At 42.5% G+C, this 17,462-nt stretch overlaps 1 long non-coding RNA gene across 1 annotated transcript in view; it reads right to left on the bottom strand.

Moving 5' to 3' along the window:
* The window catches only part of LOC115617607, a 30,788-nt gene extending 13,544 nt beyond the window's left edge, over positions 1-17,244 (bottom strand). Inside the window, exons 1-5 of the long non-coding RNA XR_003994638.1 lie at positions 17,077-17,244; positions 16,714-16,846; positions 12,162-12,292; positions 11,122-11,211; positions 5,301-5,591 (exon numbers count right to left, since the gene is read on the bottom strand). This is a non-coding gene — a long non-coding RNA (uncharacterized LOC115617607). The remainder of the gene's footprint in view (positions 1-5,300; positions 5,592-11,121; positions 11,212-12,161; positions 12,293-16,713; positions 16,847-17,076) is intronic.
* Between the last annotated feature and the right edge of the window lie 218 nt (positions 17,245-17,462).

Raw genomic sequence — 17,462 nt, forward strand, 5'->3', positions numbered from 1 at the left:
CACAGGCAACCGGGGTGCCAGGAGGAGCTGCGCTTCAGTTCCAATCACTTCTGAGGCAGCTCGAACCCCTTCATAGGCTGCCAGTATCTCTTTTTCAGTGGGAGTATAGCTGGCCTCGGATCCTTTATATCCCCGACTCCAAAAGCCAAGGGGTCGACCTCGAGTCTCCCCTGGAGCTTTCTGCCAGAGGCTCCAGGTAGGACCATTCTCCCCAGCTGCGGTATAGAGCACATTTTTCACATCTGGCCCGGCCCGGACTGGTCCAAGGGCTACTGCATGAACTATTTCTCGTTTAATTTGTTCAAAGGCTTGTTGTTGCTCAGGGCCCCATTTGAAATCATTCTTCTTCCGGGTCACGTGGTAGAGAGGGCTTACAATCAGACTGTAATTTGGGATGTGCATTCTCCAGAACCCCACAACACCTAAGAAAGCTTGTGTTTCTTTCTTGTTAGTTGGTGGAGACATTGCTGTTATCTTGTTGATCACGTCTGTGGGGATCTGGCGGCGTCCATCTTGCCATTTTATTCCCAAAAATTGAATCTCCTGTGCAGGTCCCTTGACCTTATTCCGTTTTATGGCAAAACCGGCCTTCAGCAGGATTTGGATTATTTTCCTCCCTTTCTCAAAAACTTCTTCTGCTGTATCACCCCACACGATGATGTCATCAATGTATTGCAGGTGTTCTGGAGCTTGCCCCTGTTCCAGTGCAGTCTGGATCAATCCATGGCAGATGGTAGGGCTGTGTTTCCACCCCTGGGGCAGTCGGTTCCAAGTGTACTGGACGCCCCTCCAAGTGAAAGCAAACTGTGGCCTGCATTCTGCTGCCAAAGGGATTGAGAAAAATGCATTGGCAATGTCAATTGTGGCATACCACTTGGCTGCCTTTGACTCCAGTTCATACTGAAGTTCTAACATGTCCGGTACGGCAGCACTCAATGGTGGTGTTACTTCGTTCAGGCCACGATAGTCTACTGTTAATCTCCACTCTCCATTAGACTTTTGCACTGGCCATATGGGGCTATTAAAGGGTGAGCAGGTCCTGCTGATCACTCCTTGGCTCTCCAGTCTGCGGATCAGCTTATGGATGGGAATCAAGGAGTCTCGGTTGGTGCGATATTGCCGCCGGTGCACTGTTGTGGTCGCAATTGGCACTTGTTGTTCTTCGACCTTCAGCAACCCCACAACAGAAGGATCCTCTGAGAGACCGGGCCAGGTGGACAGCTGCTTAATTTCCTCTGTCTCCAAGGCAGCGATACCAAAAGCCCATCTATACCCTTTTGGGTCTTTGAAATACCCTCTCCTGAGATAGTCTATGCCAAGGATGCATGGAGCCCCTGGACCAGTTACAATGGGGTGCTTTTGCCACTTCCTCCCAGTCAGGCTGATTTCAGCTTCCAGCATAGTTAACGCTTGGGATCCTCCTGTCACTCCAGAAATAGAAATGGGTTTCACCCCTTGATACCTTGATGGCATCAGAGTACACTATGCACCGGTATCTACTAGAGCCTTATACTTCTGTGGGACTGATGTGCCAGGCCATCTGATCCACACAGTCCAGTAAACCCGATTATCCCTCTCCTCCACCTGGCTGGAGGCAGGGCCCCTCTAATAGTGATCACAAAATTCTCCACTTCTGTCTTGTAGAAAGGGATTAGTATTCCTTATCACAGGAGCTGGAGTAAAATCAGCTCTTTCGCCCCATCTGGGAAACTGCTCGCCAGAGACTGGAGCAGCAGCTTTCCTGGGAGGATCATCCTTGACCATTGTTCTCCTCTTCAGTTCACGCACCCGTTGCTCCAGAGCTGAAGTAGGTTTTCCATCCCACTTTCTCATGTCTTCTCCATGATCCCGCAGGTAAAACCATAGGGTGGCCCGTGGCGTGTACCTCCTATATTTTCTTTCTCGAGCAGTAGGGCGCCTTCTGTTGATAGCTGAGACATGGGTTGGTACGCGTGGAGAGCTGGATAGATCGGATAAATCGTCTCTCAATTGTTTGAACTCCTGGGACAGTTTTTTCCACAGCTGAAATGATGGAAGGGGTGAGATTGTCTTCGAACTCTCGGAGTTGACGAATCAGGAAATCCACTGTTGGTGATACTCCGTCATTCCAGGTCATTGATGCCAATGTGTGGGCATACGATGATGGCGCACTCCGTGTAAGTTTCCGCCACATGGGTCGTGTACATTCGACTTCATCTGGGTCTACGGATGTGTTCCTGGAACCCGGCCTACGATAGATCATCTCTATAATGGCTGATTCCCTCAGGGACTGGATGCCTTTCTCTATCGTGGTCCAGTTGGCTGAGCGATTCGTAATATCGTCTTTGTAGGGAAACCTTTCCTTCACAGCTGCCAGGAGCCGCCTCCAAAGACTGAGGGCTCGCTTCTCTCTTGCAATCGCTTTGTCAATTCCTCCTTCCTTAGCAAGTGATCCCAGCTGCTTGGCTTCCCTACCTTCTAGTTCATGACCGTCGGCCCCATTGTCCCAGCACCGGAGCAACCAGGTGACAATGTGCTCCCCTGGAAGACGGGTGAAATCTTTTCGCATATTCCGTAGTTCGGTTGAGGTCCGGGGTCGAGAAGTGACCTCTTCTTCTTCTTCCTCTTCCTCTGACCCACGTAGTAGTGACTCTTGTTCAGGTGCTGTTGCATATAGTAATGGCACTGGGTCTTCATCTTTCTTCGCTTCACGGGTTGCTCTTTGTGCCTTTCGTTTGCTTTTGCTTACAGGGGCAACAGACATTGTCACAAACTGGACATTTGGTTTAGCTGCAGTGTTTGTCACTGTGGTTGGAGTGGCTGCAGTGTCTGCCACTAGGATTGGAGTGGTTGCAATGTCTATTGCTGGGGTTGGTGCAGCTGTTGTGCTTGGGAGTTGAGTAACACCAACAGCTGCATTATCTGTCGCTGTCGGGGTTTGAGTAGCTACTGTGCTTGTCACTGGGGTTGGTGTAGCTGCAGTGCTTGGAGTAGCCATATTGTCTGTTGCTGTCGGGGTTTGAATAGCTACTGTGCATGTCACTGGGGTTGGTGTAGCTGTGGTGCTTGGAGTAGCTATATTGTCTGTTGCTGTCGGGGTTTGAGTAGCTACTGTGCTTGTCACTGGGGTTGGTGTGGCTGCGGTGCTTGGAGTAGCCACATTGTCTGTTGCTGTCGGGGTTTGAGTAGCTGTTGTGCTTGTCACTGGGGTTGGTGTAACTGCTGTGTTTGAAGTTGGAGTAGTTGCGTTGTCTGTTGTGGTCAGGGTTTGAGTAGCTGTTGTGCTTGTCACTGGGGTTGATGTAGCTGCTGTACTTGGAGTAGCTGTGTTGACTGTTGTGGTCAGGGTCTGAGTAGCTGGTGTGCTTGTAGTTGGCATAGCTGCGTTGTCTGTTGCTTTGCCATCAGATCCAGAGACATTTTTTTCCCTTTGAAGGTGCTGGATAGTGTTGAGCAGGGCTCTGTAGGCATAGGCCAAGCCCCAGCACGTTGCCAAAATTTGTCCCTCTCTGGTATAACCAGGACGACAGCACACCTCGTTTAAGTGTTTTACTAGTTTTTCCGGATGTTGCACTTGTTCAGTGGTGAAGTTCCAAAGCACTGGAGGGGCCCACTGGCCTAGGTACTTGCCCATACTATCCCACACACCCTGCCACTCATAACTGTCCAGCCTCAGGGAAAATCTCCTGGTGGTCCTCCTATATCGTCGTCTAACCCTAGACCAGATTCGAACCTGATACTGCTGAATTTTTGACATTAAACGAAATAGGATGTTCCTACGACGGGATGGCCGTGGGTAAAACACACTCCGTATGTGTGCCAACATGCTGATCCCCAGCACAATCAGCAGGCAGGTTTCAAGGGTACTCAAAGGCCATCTAAAACCTTCAGAACTCTCAATTGCTGTTGCAAATAGGCTGGTGGGGGAACGGGGGGTGAAAGAGAATGCTTCCTTCGTAAGTTTACCCCCCGAGGAGAAAAAAAAAGATATGCAATTGCTAAAATATTTCATTATATACCTCCCAATGTATAGTGGTGATGGCCACGCTGGAAGCACAAACCAGACCAGTTTCATGATCAATGAGTCTATTGTATTACAAGTCATTACCATGAAGTACAGTGAAACAAGAACCTTAGCCCAGGCCCCCCAGCCGATAAACGCTAAAACAGCAAATAGTGGCTGTAAGTAAGGTACAACATGCTGAAACTCTGAGATCAAGCGCAACACATCTGAGAGCCAAATAATCACCATTGTGACGAGTAGTAACAATGAATGCTTATCACAAATATGATTAAACACACTCTGGTCAGATCTGTCGTTATCTCAACCTTTCGTGCCCCACGTTGGGCGCCAAAAAGAACTGTCGTGGTTTGAGCCCAGCCGGTAACTCAGAACCACACAGCCGCTCGCTCACTCCCCCCCCCACTTCTTCCTCCCCCCGCTCCCGGAGGGATGGGGAGGAGAATGGGAAGAATGCAACTCCCACGGGTTGAGATAAGAGCAGTCCCGCAACTAAGGTATAACACAAAACCACTACTGCTACCACCAATGATAATAACGATTAGTGAAATAACAAGGGGAGAGGATACAATTGCTCACCACCCGCCGACCGATACCCAGCCCGACCCGAGCAGTGATCTGGGCCTTCCGGGTAACTCCCCCCGGTTTATATACTGGGCATGACGTGCTGTGGTATGGAATACCCCTTTGGCTAGTTTGGGTCAGGTGTCCTGTCTCTGCTTCCTCCCGGCTTCCCCTCCTCCCTGGCAAAGCATGAGACTGAGAAAGTCCTTGGTTGGAATAAACATTACTTAGCAACAACTAAAAACATCGGTGTTATCAGCGTTGTTCCCAGGCTGAAAGTTAAAAAACACAGCACTGCACCAGCTACTAAGCAGGAGAAAAATGACTGCTATAGCTGAACCCAGGACAGGTGTCTATTTAGAGCTATCACCTTTCCAAAAGCTAAAAAGGTGGAGCGGGGAGAAAGTAGAACATCCTCATACTATCACTAGAAGGGATGGACAGGGGAACAAGGCCGTTCATGTCTGTGCTTCCGTACCTATGCCTACTTTACAGAGTGGTAAGGACGTAGACTGCCCTTAAGCAACCCCAGTGGCTTTTGATCTGCAGTATGCTGTGCTCCCCACTCCTCCCATCACATCCCCTAGAGTACTGCTTCTCTGAAGTTGCAAGACTTTGCTTTTTCACCACAAGACTGTACACCCCAACCTGTTATTGAAAGCATCCTCCTTTCATGTCTTTTCTCTCAAACACATGCTACAATCCCTCAACTCCCCACACCATGCTACCAACTCACCTCCTTTCTGCTAAGATCAAGCTCTTCCACCCTTGGAGTTCTTCATTTCTTGCATGCCTTATGCCTCCTCCTGGGGTCCAGCTTCCCCAGGAGGCTCTGGTACATCATGCCAGTGTAGTCTCCTCCAACGCTTCCCAGCCAGCTGCTGTTTTTGCTGTCTTGTTATTTGTGCTCCCATGGCTACCAGCACACGCTGATTCCTGGTGTGTGACCAAGTCAGCACCTTGCCTACAAAATCTTGCTTGGGTTGCATACAGGTTGCATTTACTGAAAAACCACTTGAACAAGACTCTTAAGGAGAAAAAAGTAAGATATGTTCAGAAAAAAAGCCCACAAATGTATCACGGTCCTACTAATTTATTGAAATTTGCATTGAATTATTGCATTTTTTATTTGAACTTGGTGATAAATAAATGTAGATTCTGTTATGCAACTTACCACATCACAGAGAATACAGTGTACCATGAATTTATCACATCTGACATGGAATAACCTCAAGCAATAGGTCAAAATGAAAGCACTTTTTTGATTCTTGCTGACAGTCAGACCCAATTACACCACGGAAAATATCCAGTTTTGAAAGAATGGGCCTGACTTCAAAGCCTGTAAAGCAGCCACTTATGAATTTGTGTAGGGTACTTCACCAGTTCTATATTTACCCATGCCTTGTCAAACTGCCTTCAAACAGATGTTGTAAATAACTCTTGTCTTGAGTTATAGCATTTTATTGCTAAAGTAAATGAACTGAGGAAGAGACAAAGAACACAGAGCAGAATAGAAAAGGTCAGTGTTACTCTCTCTACAGTGACAATAAAACATGCTAATTAGGGGGCACCAAAACAGAGGTGAGAGTGGGGAACTGGGAGGAAGGATATCACAGCACTGTCTTGCAGTCACAGGCAATTCACAGAGCAACAATGCATGAAGAGGAGAAAGGGTGATTCACCTGAGAGATTAACAACACTTAATACTGCAGCACCTCTCTTTTCAGGGACCTGAAAGCTTTGATACATCTATGCTTCAACCTCAGTGCTGCCCTTGATACCGCACTTGCATTCTTTGCAAGTAGCAAGTCTGGAAAAAAAGGACATTAGGTCAGATCATCTGCCATGGAAATACAGCCAGAAAGTATTATACAGTGTCTTTTTGAAAGAGGAATTGTATTTTTACCCCAATTTCATTGAAAAAGCAGTGAGGCACAGATAGATTAACTACCTTTCCTGAGCTCAAAATACAAATCAGTGGCTAAGCTTTCATTAAAACCCAGATGCTTTCTCAGCTGTGTACCCTCACTACTCAAAAACGACCTGTAAAAAATCTATATTGCCTCAGAGTTCCCCTGAATTAGCCAAAGAGCAGCAGCAGCAGTTTCTGTTGCAGCAGCAGCCAGTTAGGTCTCTTCATTCCACTCTCCTGTCATGTTTCCTATGACTAGCTGCCTAACTAAGAACTTTGCCCATTTAAAAATCACATTTCTAAATGAATAACTGCAATTTCTACAATTGTGTTTCTCTACCGAACTATCACACTCTAACATCATGTCTGCTGACACTTGTGCATTTCACATACACAAAAGTATCAAACCTAGTAAGTAGGGGAAAGAGAGCTACAGGAGTAATTGGTAGCATCAACTTTCAAGTAGCTTGGTTGAATTTAACAAACCGTGAGAGAATTTCATTTTTGGGCCATCAAGCTGGTATGTCTAACAAGTGCAGATTCTATTATTTCCATGCCAGGCTCTCAGAAAGACTGAAAGGAGAAGAGGAGGAGATGCATGAAACATCAGCAGAGCTTGCTCCGCTGCTGATTAAGAGGAGACCACAAAGCTTACTCTGCAGTACTGAGCACCCGGGTGCCATCCGTCTCTCCTCCTCAGAAGATCAAGTTCTGCAGCACTGGACAAAGAGATGGGAGGGCTCTGGGTAACCCAGGCATCCCTGGCAATTCACCACTGCTCCTCATCTAGAAATAGAGGGTTGAACTCATCTCTTATCAGCATGCACTTGTGAGGCACGGAAAAGAGGGTTTTTCTTAGGATGGTTTCCACAGAACTGATCAAATCTAGTCATAGGAGGGGATCATTACTTTGCTAGGGTATTCAGAAGCAATAACTGTGATATTACACTGCGAGCTATATGTGACCGCTTAGCATATGTAAATGTATCATCACCTACCTTCAAAGATAAATCATCTCTTGGTGAAGGTTGTCCCTGGTTTATACTGAATTAAGGACACCATAAAAGTAAATTAGACAAGACTGGAAACTCAGGAATGCCTTTCCCAATTAAGAATGCAAGAAGCAATTAGTTAGGCAAATTGCAATTGGAATTTGGCCAGTAAAATCAAATTCTCTTTTTATGAGAAGCAGCACAGGATCCTTAAGAGCACAAGTCTAATCTAAAAAAAGGAGAGGAGATGGGATAACTGCTCTTTTTTTCTTGTCTTAGTAAGGTTCTTTCATTTTCCTGATTTTTGCTTATAAATTACTTAATTATACTCTCTATTCATAAACATTCTATGATACAGTTGCCTGGAAGTCTAATCCTACAATTGTTACTGCAAATGAACAGAAATATGATCTGAAGGGCTACACATTCAGAATAAAATATCAGAAGAAAACCTTTGATTGGGAAATCAAACATATTTTAGTGAACTGAATAGGGGTCTTATAATAAACACATATATTCTAATATAAGTGTGGAAACTGTAAATATGAATTTGGGGACTTGCTTTATTTGTGTATTTGAATCTAACACTTTTTGTTTCTCTCGTGATTACAAAAGCCAGAGAGAATAAAGGTCTCATTTTGACACAATTTGTGTTTTGTTGGACATTTTCTATTTGTTCGCAAAGCAAATTTTTGTTGCATAGAGTGTAGGCGAATTTCTAAAGATAGAGCAAAGCTCAGTCATAACAAGCAATGTTCCCTGAACTGATAGGGCCACAGTTTTTTTGGAACCCCCCCCTTTGGTAACAAAGCACTGTACAGGCAGATAAAGGTTTGTTAGTAATGTGAAAGGTTTGAAAGCAGAACAAAGAAAACTGACAGGATAAGATGATTTTAACTTGTAACTGTACATATAAATATATATGTGTGTGTATGTTACTGAGAATGGAAGGAAAATATTCCTTTAGATGGGTTTACAAAGAGAAGAGCTAGAAGAAGCAATTTTCATTTTTCTTTTGTAATCTAGATAGTGTAAAATTATTCTGTCTTCACAACCTCAAGGCAAAGAAGACAGTCTGCTTCTCCAGCTATAAAAAACAATCTGTCAGATTTTTTTAAAAGGAAGTCACAACTGATTTCCCTTAAAATAAAAAGCAGGAGGATTACAGCTTTGTGGTGACAATGAAATGTGCTCAAAACTTTTACAGTGAAACCCAGAGCTCCAGCAGGGTCCTGCTTGAGGCACTGATCCTGCAATAAATGCAGTTTAGATTTTGTAGGTTCAGGGCTTGAACTGTCAAACATTTATACGTCCTTATTCATCCAGATTTAACGTTTTGCAAAAACTCCTGTATTTGAATAGAGCTAATAGAGAAGGTTAACAAAATTACAAGCTGCAACATATGACCCCATACCTGCAGCATCTACACAACCCTTGCCCTCCCCTTAGAAAAGCAGTTGCAAGGCAGCTGGAAAAGTATTTTTCTGAATATACAGTTCTGAAGAAACTGTGTCACGTGATGTGTTAAATTTACTATTCTGCCATATTACATGCCATTGTGTCCAGCTGGCGTTCTTTTTGTATACTACCTATTTGCTGTAGCAGTTAGTTTCTAGCTCTGGGGTGATGCTAAACTGTTTCTGTGGGTGTTTCTATGGTGATGATAAACTGTGGATTTGAACATGGCCATTGTCCCCAAAAAATTTTCAAGAGCCCCAATATTAAGTTATTGGACTATCCTCTGAGAAAATAAAGGTTCTTCTTTGGGTTTAAAGCCTACTCCAGTGCCTATGAAAAGACTGATGAAATTTTAAACGCTAAGCTCAGGCAGCTGGGGTAGAGTCAAAAGAATTGAAGCAAAGATCCAGCTCTTCTGCTCAAAACTTCTTTGAAAATGGTGGATTGGAGTCTTATTTAGAGCTGGAAAAGCTCAATTTTGTGCAAGGAGGGTGCAGGGAAATCTTCCAGGACTGCTCAGGCTTGGTTATTTGCCAAAACAAACCAGAATCTGCCTCCAAATTAGCAAAGATTTAAGACCAGGAATTTCATGCCTGTATTTGTTTCTTTAGTAGTTAGCATGCTGTGGAAGGTGTGCAGACAATCAGTCCCAAACTTCCCCAATATAGGCAGCTATCTGTGCTAAGTTATTCAAAGTCCAGGTTAATATTTAATTTACCAGTTTACAGAGATTGCAGCTGTGTTAAGTGCTGGCTAGCACAGAGAGAGAGCACAAATCTAGTGCAGATTCATAGCTTTCCCTGATAGTTAGAGAAAATCTAAAGGAACAAAAGGAGTGGCAGCTTATAACGACTTGAAGAGCAGTTAGAAAGATGATGGACCCAAACTCTTCTTGGTAGTTACAGACAACGTGATAAGAGACAACTGCCACATAGGATTCGGTTGGGCATTAAGGAAAATATAGAGACATGGTGGAACCTCTATCCTTGGAGGTTTTAAAGGACTTGGCCAGGCAAGGCAATGGCTGGCAGTAGTTCTGCTTTGAGGGGACTTCCAGAGATGCCTTCAACTGGCATTTCTGTGACACAATGAAGTCAAATATCCATTTTCTGCAGGCTTACTTGCATAACCTTGTGCTTTTGGAAATCCCTATTTTAACAGGATTTTAACCTTCACCTCTGTGTACGAGAGTGGAGATGGAAGAAGTAACAACTGACAGGAAAGAAAGAATACTCTTTGTGCTTACCTTGACTGATATTTTTAAGTCCAAGGAAAAACATCAAGTAGGTATTCTGTTACTGACCAAAAAGATGTGACATTCGCATAACCCCCAAAGAAGTAACATTCAGCACTTTTAACTGAATTGTATTTGGATTTTGTGCATGCATACACAAACCTCAAAATTCAGGATAGGTGAAATCTAAGGGGCAGAATCTGATTACAAAGAACAGGCTGGCATTTCACTCTTAAAATAAAAAGTGTATTTTCCACATAGATGCACTGCACATCATTGCATTCAGGTAGTTACCACATTGCATCTATCTTCCCTGTGCAAGTGAGTTTGGTCCTGGAGCAATACATTTGCTTTATTGTATGCAAATGGCATTCACCTTTTACTTATTTTAATGGAAGTTTCAAAATCAGCTTTGTTGGTACCTATATTATATCTGGAGAAACATAAAATTCCATCAAAGAGAAGTTTCCACTCCCTCATCAAGAAACGTGATAATTCTCAAAGCCCAAGCATACAACCTGTCTTCAGCTTGAAGCCCTGTCTTTAAAAACAAGCATCCATTTTCAGTTACTCTAGGAAGCCTTTATTTTGAGAAAGGAGGAAGACTGGAGGCTGGCTTATTTTACTTGCAGTCAAGTGGAAGAAGTCTCAACCTATGTTACTGTAATAGAAACACAGGGAAGGAATGAGCGATGCAGAAATCTACAAAGCTGCTTGGAGGCCAGAGCTGAGCTTACGGCAGGCTGCTCACCTTGACTGCAAGAGGCCCTGTAGCAATGCCAAAAAGCAAGCATTCATACCAGCCTAAGCAGACTACTACACCTATTTACAAAGAATAACATGTCAAGAGCAATTTTCTTTAGAAAATTCCTTATTAGTCATGGTGGTTTAAAGGTTTCCTGTACAACTTTAGACAAAAAAGGAAGAGAATGCGTTACAGCAGAAGTAGGAATTCACCTACCACACTACTTAATGGTCCACTGGAACTTAAAAAGGTACTCAGCCAATTCATAAAATGACAAGTCATGTAGCATTACTTCTGTTTTCTTGCCTAGGAAAGGAGATGTTATTTACAAAAAAGTAAAAGATTGAGATAGCACCTTGGCAAGACGTCCTGTCCCATACTTCATATCAGATTCCTCATTTATAATTTACAATTTCATGAGGCCATTCAGTTTATAATTTCCTTTTTTCCCTTCTCTCTCAACAAAACATGAGAACAAGGACAGAAATAATGACTCAGAGAGAACCTTTTGCCTCTAGAAATACCTTCCCCCCAAAACTAGAAATTGTATTAGGAATTTACATGTTAGTAAAGTAGAACAGGTTAATTAGGAAGATAAATCATAGAAGTATTTTGTAGCTTTAGTTTCTATGCATACACATTTCTGTATGTACTATGTGTTTTATAAACTTAAGTGTCCACCTGAAGCACCTGGCAATGGTACCCACCAGAGCTGCATTTTGGGATATGAGCAAGTTGTCCCAGCTCTGCAGCCTTGTGGTTGCTCCACAGAAGTGCTGCCTACTCTTGTAGGGAGACATAGCTGCTTTTTTTCTGCAGATGAACCAGAAGCTGCTCAAGCTTCCTTAAACATCTGCCATGTTCATCCAAATAACCTGAGGTGTACAAGCAGACCAATTCAGCTGCATTTCATAGCATCTTTAAGCCAGTCTTGGTGCAGACAGCAGCTGAAATGTTTGATCTCACCCTTCCCTGGCACCCTGGGAGATGTTGCTGCTCCCAGCTTTCCACTGGCACTTGCACTAATGTGTGTGGGAGAGCAAAAGTTGATCTGGCTGGAAACTATTGCCTTTTGCTGGGTTTTCAGATAGAGCAGTCCCTTGACCTCACTTGCATGAGAGTTAATGAATATGAGGGGCAACACAAGGAGACATGGAGAAAGCATGGTATGGAGCAGAGGGCTGGGTAGCAACCATCTCTTTCAAAGCAGCTATTATTTAAATTATCTCAAAACAATCATGCAACCATTATCATACCTGCTCTTCCATTGTACCTTCTCTGTGGGGTTTGGAGTACCAGCAAAGCAGTGTCCTTCCTGACTGGGCACCCTCTCGGAAGCAGATTGAAAAGGTCAACAAACTCCTTCACCTTCCTTCAGGGTCTTAATCTGTGGTATACAAAAGTCTTGCCTCAACTTCTCAACATTAAGTACTTCTATTGTCTTTTTATACCTACAGTATTGGCCAGCTAGAGACAATACTTTCAGATACTGCTTCTAGCAAGTAGGTTAGACATCAAGTAGAAGATAACATCCTTGTTTTATTTTATTAGAAACATCTCAGATTTCCAGTTGAACTTTGGTTCCCTTATAGCATGCGCTGGCAATGTTAAAGGCCACACCTGTAGTATAGATAATGGATTGTGCTACAAAGGAGCCTGGAATCTGGTTCCCTAAAAAAATTTAATCTGGCTGAAATGCTGCAGGACAGCAATACATTGCAACAACCTAAGGGGCAAAGGAGAGATGTAAGGCTAATGCTATAACTCTATAACTTTGTTACTGCAGGTCCTGAAATACTGCTTGGTTGTAAAATTTCACGATCTATGCCCCTGATGAAATGTGGGCAAGTCTATATCAAGTGCTACCTGACCTTTACAAAGAGCAAAACGAAGTATTACTTCACCATTCCAAAAAGTTAAAGACAAATCAGACCAGGAACACTATAAGCACTCTTCGGTCTTTATTGTGAACTGGAATGTATCAGTACATACTGGAGTACTGATTTTACAAAATCCATATATCTTTCTATTTAGATTTGTATGTTTTACAGAGTATATTTGAAGTCCTTAAAAATAGTGAGCTTTACCATTTTACCATCATTACTCCTGCTGGAAGGCTGCTGAAGAACTTTATTGCTCTTAGTATTAGGATAGTTCTTTTAATTTTCAGCCCAAATCAATATACTTTCTAAACCAAAACCAAACCCCAAAGTTGTAAGGCTGAATTCTCCTTTGTTGCAAATCAAGCTAATTTAATTTTGCCATTTCCCTTAGTAGAAATGACAATTATACAGCAACAGTTTTATCGATCCCTTCTTTATAACTTTTATAGCCCTTTTTGTGTTAGAAGACATATATCTCACTTTAATTTTCCTGCTTCTAGACCAAAGACAGCCAGTCGTTTCAACCTCTATTTATAGGACCTATTTTCTGAACCTCTTCTTTCTGCTATTCTTTCTTACAGCCTCCTCAGAGCACAGTGTCCTAAGCTAGCACCTACCAAAGCCAGCATGCACCTCCCGCAGAAGCCTCTATAACAAGGACTGGAGTATGGTAATTACCTCCTATGTGTTCTATATGACATTTTCGTTAATACACCCCAGAATACCGTTTCCTGGTTTTGGCATCCCATTGCTGGCTCCTATTTCACCTGTAAATTTCTATAACACCTAATTTTCTGCCATTCTGTTTCTCTGCCAGATATTCCTCAATTAGTATTTCCATGTTTCATTTCCCTTCTCTTAGCGTAGCACTCCATACTCACTTTTCCTGCAGTATTTATATTGGAAGTGACATCCATATGCATATTGTCAGTCAGCCTGACTCCTTTATTACAGAAGAAATACATGATAGTTCTTCTAAGAAACACTGCTTACAGGTGTGTTGGTGATTAGTTACATCTGCTAGGGGAAAAAGAGGCAGGTAGGGCTGCATATGGTGGGAAAACATGGCTCAACAATTATACAGTTAAACCACAGTGTGGATTCAGCAGTCCCTTAAAGCTATGATATGCCTGTAGATCATTACTTAGAAGTGAACATACAGGTCTCCTGGAGAACATCACAGGAAGAAGGTAAACTGCACAGCAGATTTACGACAAGAACAAGTGTGTGCATTTGTGCTGCACACCATGAAACCGATGGATTGCAGCAGAACAGCAGGAATGTAGGAGTCATTTGCTAGTGAAAAATGTGCAGTGCTGGTTTAAACCTTTCAAAGTACAAAAGGGAACAAGAACTCAAGCTCAGGCATATGTCATAAACCCCATATGCCAGGGTTGTTTTTATATTCTTCCTGAGAAATATGGGGGAGGGAAGGAGTTGGGGTGTTGGGGTGGGAAGAACATCTCATTTAAGCATAGATGCCTTATTGGTCAGCATGATCTAAAAAACTTTATTTAGAAGGAATAGAAATACCTAGGATAGCGAAACAAGGACTGTTAGAGTAATGGCCCTTGTGTATTACTACTATGGGCTTGAGAATTGAAGAGTAAGTTATTTGGTAGGTCAAAGTAAAATGGAAATGGAAAACTATAATGAAAATTTTTTGTCTCAACTATAGTTTCCCTGTTAGTGCATATATCAGAAATTATTTCTCATGAATGACAAAACAAGTGGAATTGTCCCTGCTTATGCATAACTATTATGTTGCATAGTTCATACACCTGATACACTGGAACATATACTGGGTTTTCAGATTCTTCAGTGACACTGATAACTATGTATATGTGTATATGCACACGTGTACATACTTAAGTATGTTCACATATATAGATATATAAAACAGACACAACACTGCACTTAGAATTTTTTTGCACTTGTAAAGTGTGGGTAAAAACAGCAGTTTAAAATGCCATACCAACCATATACATTTTTAACTTAAAAATTCCTATGAAGTTGCTTTACTCAAAACTGTTTTCGTTATCATTTTTCTGTGAACTTCACTTTCTACTGATTCTTGAAGTTAGCATTCAGCTTAAAATACAAAGCATTACCAATGAAATACAAAGTGTGGATCTCACTGAGAGCTTGCATGAGCTCTGGGCCAGTGAAATCACATTCCTTGAATATTCATGTCCTCGGGGGCTGCGTGTGCCTTGGTATTGAATAGCATCCACAAGTACTTGATTTGTTTCTCTCTTTACAGCCCTGACAGGTTGCAGACACTTGGTCATTGAAACTTCCCTCCAACTCACTGCTCCTTGTCAGAGGACCACTGATTAACACCTTAGAGGAAAGATTTATCCTCAAAACTTCGCTTTTCATGATACCGCCTCTCAACCCCTTCCTCTAGGTTTGGCAAGAAACATATTCCACCTGGCCAGAGACTCTCAGATAAATTTAGGATTTGTGTACGATGACAAAAAATTATATTCTCATTGTGATTTCTGCTGCTAAGAGCAAGTGCTGGTGAAGCTAAGAAGAATTTGGCTTGTTGATTGTCTGTATGAAATGAGTTTAAAGATAGTAGTTCCAAATATAGCAGCTTATGAAACTGAGCATCACCAGACCGTCACTTCTCTAAACAAAATACTTGCTGACATCCGTTAGATTGCCATGGTGGCAGTCTAATGGTGTAGCTGATTAGTTTTAATGGTGTAGTTTAATGGTAACAGGCAGCTGTGGTGGCAGTCTAAGGTGGCCTTGAGACTGCTTTGGTGAATGCATGGCCTCAATGCATACTGCATCCAGGCACAAGAGCAAGTGTGGGTATGGTGGATAATCAGTACACATTGTTCCTGCTAAAGTCACCAAGGATCTTTGTTAAACCAGATATTCTTTCAAGGGGAAAATGCAGGCTGATTGTAGCCAAATGTAAATAGCCATTAAAATATTGGAAAGAAAATTACAGAGGACAAATAAAAAACAGTAAAATCTTTTTCTAAAATATAGAGTAGCTAAAATACATTTCTGTATGTCATGCATCTCTGACACTTGAGAAAGTGAAAGAACAACCCAAGATCTTCTACCATTAAATGTTATCTTTAAGTATTAACTTTCTTCAGCTCACTTGGGTGGTCTTTCTCTTTATCTCCAAAAAATGCTGCTAGGAACTTTGTGCACTCTCCATCCATTCGTTCAGGCCTGAATGGTCTACTTTCCCAGGTTTTGCCATATTCCTTAATGATCACATTTCTTCTTCACTAACTGTTTGCTCATTCTGCAAGTGCCAGATTACTGTTGTACTTTTTCCTGTGTGCCACCAATCAAAAGATGCCAAGCTAAAACTACATGTGCTGAACTACTCTTTGGATTGCCACATTATTTAAGCAAGGCTGGATAAAATGATTTTGGGTAGGACTCATTTTGAACATGTTTCATATTCCACGATGAAAACTCCTTTTGTGGAGGGCCAATATGCAGATGATATTTAATCAGTTGCAGCAGCTATTAAGTCAGATGACTGACTTTGGTCCTAGATCCTGTTCTATGCTCTCCATCAAATCCAGTGCTCTTCCGTGCCCTTTTCATGCAAAAGGGACAAAGCCAGCATCACTCTTAGAGCTTACAACTGGCCGTGATACTTTTGGCTGACAGACTTGCTACAGTAATTTACTACTTGCTGTAGTAAATACAGACTCATACAGCCTCTGATCCAGCTCGCATACAAGGAGACATAAACTCATACTATCACGATCAAGTACTTCATCCACAAGTTAAATCACTGCACCTGGAAATCAGGACTGCCCCCTGCAAGTTAAAAAATCACAAGCAAAATGCTCAAACAACTGGAAAGACATTAGTTACTTGCAGGCAAAATAACTTGCTTACTATATTGATATAACAATCTTTCAGAAAGTGATCTTACCTCTTCTAGACTACAGCCTGGCTATCTTGTCCCAGAGTCCAAAACAGATGACATACATGACTCTCTGTATCATGTGCTGCCTAGCGCATGTCTTTCACCAGACTTCAAAGTTCAGGGGCATCTTCTCTCTTATCTAGAAGAGTGTCAATATGAAAAATTGGCAAGGCAGACATCTGATCTAGGACAGTGACCTTCGAAAGAAATATAGTTTGAACTTCACTATCAGTCACACCGCCAGCTCAGAGGAGCAATAATGCAATGACTGGCTGATGTACCAAGTGTTCTTTATTTGTACCACCATGAAGACAACATTAGCTTGTGCAGATGTAAACTGGCATGTGAGCATGAAAGGAAATTATTTACCTTAAAGCTGCTGTGGCTCTTCTAGATGTCATCAACGCGAAGTTCATGTCTCACCCTCTGTGCTCACTTTCTTGCTCGCTCCATCAGCTTCAGACCTGAATTATGAAGGAAAAAGGAACAGATGGATCTGTTCACCTTTGCTTGAAAGCATGAAGAGGTGTAGAGCACATAGCCAGTACTTACCATGTTAAAGACTCTTCTGTCATGCAGAGGAGATGCATGTACATGCATAGTAGGGTCATCCTGGACCCTGATGCCTGCTAGATCAACACTGTCTTTTTCCAGGGGAAGAGCAAATTTCCACAGCTAAGTACAGAGTCACTCTGCAAGGGCAAAATAAACTGGGAAAGGAAGAAAACACTGCCAGAAGGGTAAAGGATGGGGAG

The sequence above is a fragment of the Strigops habroptila genome, chromosome 1 (genome assembly GCF_004027225.2).
Source record: "Strigops habroptila isolate Jane chromosome 1, bStrHab1.2.pri, whole genome shotgun sequence".
Lineage (NCBI taxonomy): Eukaryota > Metazoa > Chordata > Aves > Psittaciformes > Psittacidae > Strigops > Strigops habroptila.